Source organism: Callithrix jacchus, chromosome 13, assembly GCF_049354715.1.
Source record: "Callithrix jacchus isolate 240 chromosome 13, calJac240_pri, whole genome shotgun sequence".
In the NCBI taxonomy this organism is placed as follows: Eukaryota; Metazoa; Chordata; class Mammalia; order Primates; family Cebidae; genus Callithrix; species Callithrix jacchus.
Window position 1 is genome coordinate 92725487 of NC_133514.1, and position 7673 is coordinate 92733159.

Genomic DNA, 7673 nt, shown 5'->3' on the forward strand with positions numbered 1-7673 from the left:
TGATTTGTCAACTCAATTCTTCTTCTTTTTTTTTGACAGAGCCTTTCTCTGTTACCCAGGCTGGAGTGCTGTGGTAATCTCAGCTAACTACAACCTCCCCCTCCTGGGCTCAGGTGATCCTCCCACCTCAGCCTCCCAAGTAGCTGGGATTACAGGCACGAGCCGCCAGGCCTGGCTAAACTTTGTATTTTTTAAAAAAGATGGGGTTTCACCATGTTGGCCAGGTTGGTCAGACTGGTTTTGAACTCCTGGCCTCAAGTGATCCACCTGCCTCGACCTCCAAAAGTGCTGGGATTATAGGCATGAACCACCAGGCCTGCCCAATTCTTAAAGTTTGAAAGCATTATAGCTGCCCTGACCTAAAGCCTGAAAAAAAGTTACTCTAATATAAGGCACGTTCTTTATGTGACACTCATTGTTGGCAGAAGCGGTTCACTAAAGAACCAGAACGAGAGCATCCTTTCCCTAAAGATGAGAAGAAAAATTACTTCAATTGTAGCAGCTAGAAGGCCTGAAGATGGATATTAGGAAGAACAGGGAGCTTGGCTGGACATTGGGGAGCATTAGTGAGGCTATAGGTCTGGTTGAATGGGACCTAGATATCAGTGACTTGGACCAGAGGGAAGCTGATTTCTCTATGGTTCAAGTCCCAGTTGGTAATAAGATTCTATTTCTCAGGCAAAGAGGGGTGCAGGTTCTTAGTTTTTCACTGTGCCATTCATAGGGTATTCCTTGTATCCCCACAGCCCAGAGGTTCCCCATTAGGTCCCTTACCAGCCAATGGAAAGGTAGAAAAGGGAAGGGATGGACAGTCTCCTCTTAAAGACATGATTGAGAAGTTGCCTACATTCTATTGGCTGGAAATGAATCCATGATCACACGAGAGGCTGGGAAATACGGCCTTTGTTCAGGGTGCCCATGGGCCCAGCTAAAGATCCAATTACTATTATTTATTTATTTATTTTTAAAAACTAACATATAATAATGGTACATATTTGTGGGGTAAATAGTGATGTTTTGATATATACAAGGTATAGTGATCATATCAGAATAATTAGCATATCCATCATCTCAAACATGTATCATTTCTTTGTATTGGAAGAGTCAATATTCTTCTAGTTACTTGAATCCATATTTTAGTAACTCTAGTTACCCTACAGTGGTATAGGACACTAGAACTTATTCCTCCTTCTTTTTTTTTGAGATGGAGTCTCACTCTGTGGCCCAGGTTTCAGTGGCACAATCTTGGCTCACTGCAACCTCTACCTCTTAGGTTCAAGTGATTCTCCTGCCTCAGCCTCCCAAGTACCTGGCATTACAGGCATGCACCACCACGCTCAGCTAATTTTTGTAGGGTTTCACCATGTTGCCCAGACTGGTCTTGAACTGACCTCAAGTGATCCACCCGCCTCAGCCTTCCAAACTGTTGAGATTATAAGCATGAGCCACTATGCCTGGCCAGTAGCTGTAATTTTGTATCTTTTAACAGTTTTGTCCCTATTTCCCCTTCCCCCTACCAATTACTATTTATAAAAAGGGAAATTGGATATTACTATCTGTTTATCAGGAATTAATTTTTATCTGCTAAAGCCAGAGAGACAGACCAGAGTACCCTTTAAATGATTAATCCTCTAGTAGATTTTTATTAACCTTAAATTGCTCTATGACTATGAAGTATAATGAGTTACATCAGTTTGAGTCTATTTCTGATCTTAAGTGTGAAAACATTTTAAAATGAGAAGAAAGCTTTATGTAAGAGGCTTTAATGTTGGTGGAAACTCCACTGTCCCTCTCTACCAAGGACATTCTGAAACCAGGCTTGATAATGGCTGTAGGGAGTTGGGGAAGACAATAAGAGGTAAGGTCTTAACTTACTTCAGATGTCAGAGGAAAGCAGAAAATGGTGTCTCTGGCATACTAAGGAAAATTGTTGAAATTTCCCAAAGGAAGAGTCATAGCCTGGGTGACTTCAAGTACCTTGTTTGACTTGAGGGTTCAGTTACTAATTAGAGTCAGGGGAACATCCACAGGCCTTCCTTTGACTCTCCAAACAAGCCCCAAGCTCCTTGAAAGAATGGATACAAAGTAGGTATCAGAACAGTCTTTGTCTTCAAATATGCTTTCTCAGTTGTCACCTCTGTGTTCAGAGCTACCCTGAGCCCTCTGCTATGTAAGTTCTCTGAGGGCACAGATTTGTATCTGGCTTGTTATCTGCCATTGTTTTAGAACCTAGAATAGTGTCTGGAACATCATGGGTGTTCAATGAGTATTTAAATAGATGAAATTAGATATAAGAAACCAGGTGCTTAAACAGGCAGAAGGTAATCTGGGAAAAGAGCGGTTAGTTTGGAATCAGAATTCTTGGTGTGTCATCTAGCATTACGTGAGCTTTAGGCTAAATAGAACCTTTCTGAGTATCTGCTCATTTAAGAAACAGAGACAATACTCAGGCTTGTTGTGAATATTAAAGGTACATGGTAAGAAAGAAAGTATCTGTTTTGTAAACACTTGAATTGATAAGAGACAAAGATAAAATAAAAATAAAATCATTTCCATGTATATGTGGAAATTTTATAAATGATAAAGGGGATCTATTAATCTTTGGGAAAGAAATGGATGGATGATGAGAAAGTAAGCTCATTTAATAAAGAGATCCCTATCTTAACTTGCAACAAAGATGAATTCCAAAATACCTATTGGGTACTATGCTTATTACCTGAGTGATGAAATCTCCCCAGCAAACTTCTGTGACATACCATTTACCTATATAACAAACCTGCACTTATACCCCTGAACCTAAAATAAAAGTTAAAAAACCATCAACCCCCCAAAACAAAAATGAATTCCACTTGAATAAAAGGTATAAATGTGAAAATCATCATGCTAATAGATATTATGAAACCTGTATAAAAACTGAAAAAATGTAAAATGTCATAATTAGAATAAGAAAATTTAAATAGAACAACAAATATTAAATAAATTAAAATGCTAATAAAATATTCTTCTTGGGGCTGGGTGCAGTGGCTCACACCTGTAATCTCAGCACTTTGGGAGACCAAGGCCGGTGCATCACCTGAGGTCAGGATTAGAGACCAGCCTGGCCAACATGGTGAAACCCTGTCTCTACTAAAAGTACAAAAAATTGCCAGGTGTGTGTGGTGGCAGGTGCCTGTAATCCCAGTTACTCAGGGTGCTGAGGTAGGAGAATCACTTGAACCCAGGAAGTGGAGGCTGCAGTGAGCCGAGGCCATGCCATTGCACTTCAGCCTGGGCGACAGGAGCAAAACTCCATTTCAAATATAAATAAATAAATAAAATAGCATAAAATATTCTCCTTGATTTCATATATTTTAAAAACTTCCTAGTCATAGAGATTTTTCTGGGAAATTTTACCAGGATTTCAAGGAGCATATACTCCCAAACTTACACAAGTAGTTCCAGATAACAGAAAAAAGGAGAAATATATCCAAATCTTACCAACTCATTTAGAAAAGAAAATTATAGGCCAAATTTCATTGTGAACATAAATGAAAAGTTCAAGATATTAGCCATTCTTATGGGCTGAAGTGTGTTTTCCCCAAATTTATATGTTGGAGCCCAAATGTCCAGTGTCTCAGAATGTGAATTTTTTGAAGACAGGGCCTCTAAAGAGGTAACTGAGATTCCATGAGGTCATATGGGTGGGCCCTAATCTAATCTGGCTGGTGTTCTTATGAGAGGAAATTTGGATACACAAAAGAGACATTGAGAATGTGTGTGCACAGAGAAAAAGCCACCTGCAAGCCAAGGAAAGAGGCCTCAGAAACTTGCAGATACCTTGATCTTGAACTTCCACCTTCCAGGACTATGAGAAAATAAGTGTCTGTTGTTTAAGTCACTCAGTCTGTAGTATTTTGTTATGGCAGCCCTGGCAAATTAAAACCGCTACTGAACCCAACAAATGCTATAAAACAATGCATTGTGGTCTTGGTTTATCCCAGAAATGCAAGAATGGCTTATTAGAAAATTTATCAGTGTAATTCATCCAATTAATTTACTAAAAGAGAAATACTACAAAATTTTCTCAATTGATTCAGGAAAAGTGTTTCACAAACATTTTTAGAACTTCTGTAACTTGACAAAGCCTCTTTACCAAAAGTGCACAGGAAATACATTTAATGAAGAAATTTTGGACACGTTTTCTTTAGGTTAGTAAGAAGACAGGATCCTTGTTATCATTCTCACCATTTAACATAGTACTGGCCAATGCAATAAGGAAAGAAAAATAAGTGGTGCATGATTGAAAGGAAAAGGATAAAACTATTATTTGCAGATTACATGATCATCTACAGAGGCAACCTAATATAGTAAATGAACTGATGATTTAGAAATAATGAAATAATTTGACAATATTGCCAGATAATAAAAATCAAGTGATTCTCTTTACCAGTTATTACTACTTAGAACTTTCAAAATAAAATATATTGACATTTATAATTGCAACCCAAACTCTAAAAAATTCTAGAATTAATCTAACAAATACTGTACAAAATCTTTGAGGAGCAATTTTGGAAATATTTTTCTTATTTTTTTCCAGCTCTCTAAAAAGGAAGAAAGAAACACTCTTATAAGTAGACCTGTATAAATGAACCTTTAATGGGTGAGATGGTTTAACACTACAGAGATATAAAATTATTCCACAAATTCAATGCAGTCCTAGTCAAAATCCCAGCAGTATTTTTTAAAGATCTAAAACTTTTATTCTAAAATGCACATGAAGGGTAGAGTCCAGAAATACATAATTTAATGCTGAAAAAGAAGAGCAAAATGGAAACATTTTCCTAAAAGATACTAAGACCTGCTATAAAGCCATGGTAGTAAAAACAGTCTGCTACTGGCACATTATCAGTCAAATAAGTTAATGGAATGTAACAGATAAAAAGCAAACCAATGTATTTATGGGGACTTGCTTTATGGCAAAGGTGATACCACAAAGCAATGGGGGGAAATCTTATTTAAGAGATGCTGCTGGGAAAACTGATTTAATATATGGAGAAAAGCAATGCTGAGCCCCTATCTCATATCATATAAAATGGCAGACTGCAGATGGGCTAGAAGCTTAAAAGTGAGAAGTAAAAGTATAAAGATAATTGAAGGAGAATATCTTTGATATCTTAGAGCAGAAAAAAATGGTTAAATATGAACGTCAAAGTATTAACTAGTGATTGAAAATTGATGGATTTGATTATATGAATATTAAGGATCTCTGTTCAACAAGTTACATTAATAAATAATAACCAATATTTATTAGGCACTTACTATGTGCCACATACTGTTTTAAGAGGTTTATGTGTATTAACTTATTTAATTTTTACAACAATTTCATAAATATAATTATTCTTATAATCCACTTTTACAAGTGAAAAAATGGAGGCAGAGAAAGCTTAGGTAATTTGCCCAAGTTTAAATAGCTAGCAAGTGATGGAGTCAGCATTTGACTAGGAATTCTAGCTCCAAATCCTGTGTTCTTGATTCTGTGCTATACGAACCAGAAAAAACTAATAGACAGATGGCAGACTGGGAGAAGATATTTGTGAGAAATAAAATTGGTAAGAGATGAGTATCTAATATACATTGTTAGCCTCAGTAAATCAACAAGATATAGGATTTCAATAGAAACATGAAAAAATATATAAAAAAGTAACTAGGAAGTATAGGACAACATACTCAAATTCACAGAAATCAAATAAATGTAAATTACAACAGTGAGGTACTACTTTATGCCACCAGAATGGCAAAAATTACAAAAAGGATGAAACCAAGTTCTGGTAAAGATGTTTGTTAAAGGAACCCTATGCACGGTGGTATGCACCACCATTCTGGAGAATAATGTAGGGCTGTTTAGTGAATATAAATATATATACTTTATAACCTACATCCCCCACACTCTATCTATATATCTGTATCTATATATATATATCCTAGAGCTATTCTCACATTGGTTCCTAGTGGGGCATGTTAATTATATTTATGCCATTATTGTTTATTACAGTGGAGTGTTGGGGGCAACCTAGATGTATTAGGTTTCTATTGCTGCCTAACAAATTATCCCAAATTTAATGACTTAAAATAATGTCCATTTATGATCTCACAGTTTCTGTGGGCCAGGAATTCAGGCACAGTCCAGCTGGGTCTTCTGTTCAGGTCTCACAGATGTTCAATCACAGCCTTGGCTGGGTCTGTGATCACATCTAATGCTGGAGTCTTTATCCAAGCTCGTGAGATTGTTGGCAAAATTCAGTTGCATGCGGATGTAGAGCTCATGGGCAGCTTTCATTTTCTTGAGGCCAGTAAGATAAGCATCTCTTTCATGCATCACCTTCTTTCATAGGCCTCAGCTGATTACGTCAGGCCCACCCAGGGTGCTTTCTCTTTTGATTCATGCTAAGTCAACTGATTAGTAACCCAATCATGGTAGTGACATCCCATAATAGTCACAAGCTCCATCCACACAGACAGGCCAGATATTGCACAGGGCACATCCACCAGAGGGTAGGAATCTTGGGACCATCATAGAATCTGCCTATCACACCAGTGTCCTTCCCTAGAGTTATGCGTAAGTAAAATGTAGTGGATTCATTTTAGGGCATAGAAGGTAACATGGAATAGAATCCTTAAACTAGATGCAAATTGGATGGGTCTTGAAAACCTCTAAACAAAAAAATAAGCAAAAAAATAAGATTGATGTTTAAGTACAGGATATTTTTTGGAAATTAATGCATAAAAGACCCATGTAACAGACCTGCACGTGTATACGTGTATCCCATGAATCTAAAATAAAAATAGAAATTATAAAATAGTATATACTCAAAATAACATTATATATATATATATATATGGCATAAAGACAAACTTTATTGAGCCCCTCAGAACTAGTTCTCTTTCTCTTGCACAGTCTTGGTTTCCTGAGACGTCCAGTCCCGTGGGCAGCAATGAGACCCACTATGCGGCCGGCAGCGTCATCTCTGTGGAGGGTGGAGGGCTTGGTGACATGCTGGTGGTTGCCACCTCCAAAAGGCTGCTCCACGGAGTTCATGGGCACACCCTGTACTCGTGGCCAGCAGTTCCTCTTTGCCTTATATTTGTGGTAGGCCCAGTCAGGCTTCAAGATAGGTTTGTCAATTCGGCTACCTCCAGGCACCACACCAACTGCAGCTCTGTTGGCTGAGGAGATAACCTTCTTGGAGCCAGAGGGCAGCGTCATCCGGGCCTTCTTGGTGTCAGGGTTGTGAGAGATAACGGTGGCATAGTTCCCTGAGGCCCAGGCCAGCTTGCCACGGTCCCCAGGCATCAAACGATCGTACCCTCAGGCACAGTGCCCACAGGAAGCAAGCGCATTGCCAAGGCTGAGCTGGGCCTTCTTGCCGCAGTACACAAACTGGCCCATGTGAATGCCCTCGGCGACCTTGAACAGCTCCATCCGCTTCTTAAACCGGTAGAGATCCCGCTGCGGCCCGGGTTGTGGATAATGTTCTTCACGATGCCCTTGATGCAGCCGAGCCGCTCAGCAAAATCCACGGTGCGCAGGCGCACAGTGTCCTTACCGTACTTCCGGTGCGCGCGGAACACAGACTGGGGGCCCTTCCTCTGTCCTCGGATCACGCGGCCCATGGCGACGGGTCCTGCTCACGAGC

General features: G+C 39.0%; 1 pseudogene; it reads right to left on the reverse strand.

Annotated features, from left to right (window-relative positions):
• Positions 1 to 6911: 6911 nt before the first annotated feature.
• Positions 6912 to 7673, reverse strand: LOC100400937 (large ribosomal subunit protein uL2 pseudogene; annotated as a pseudogene).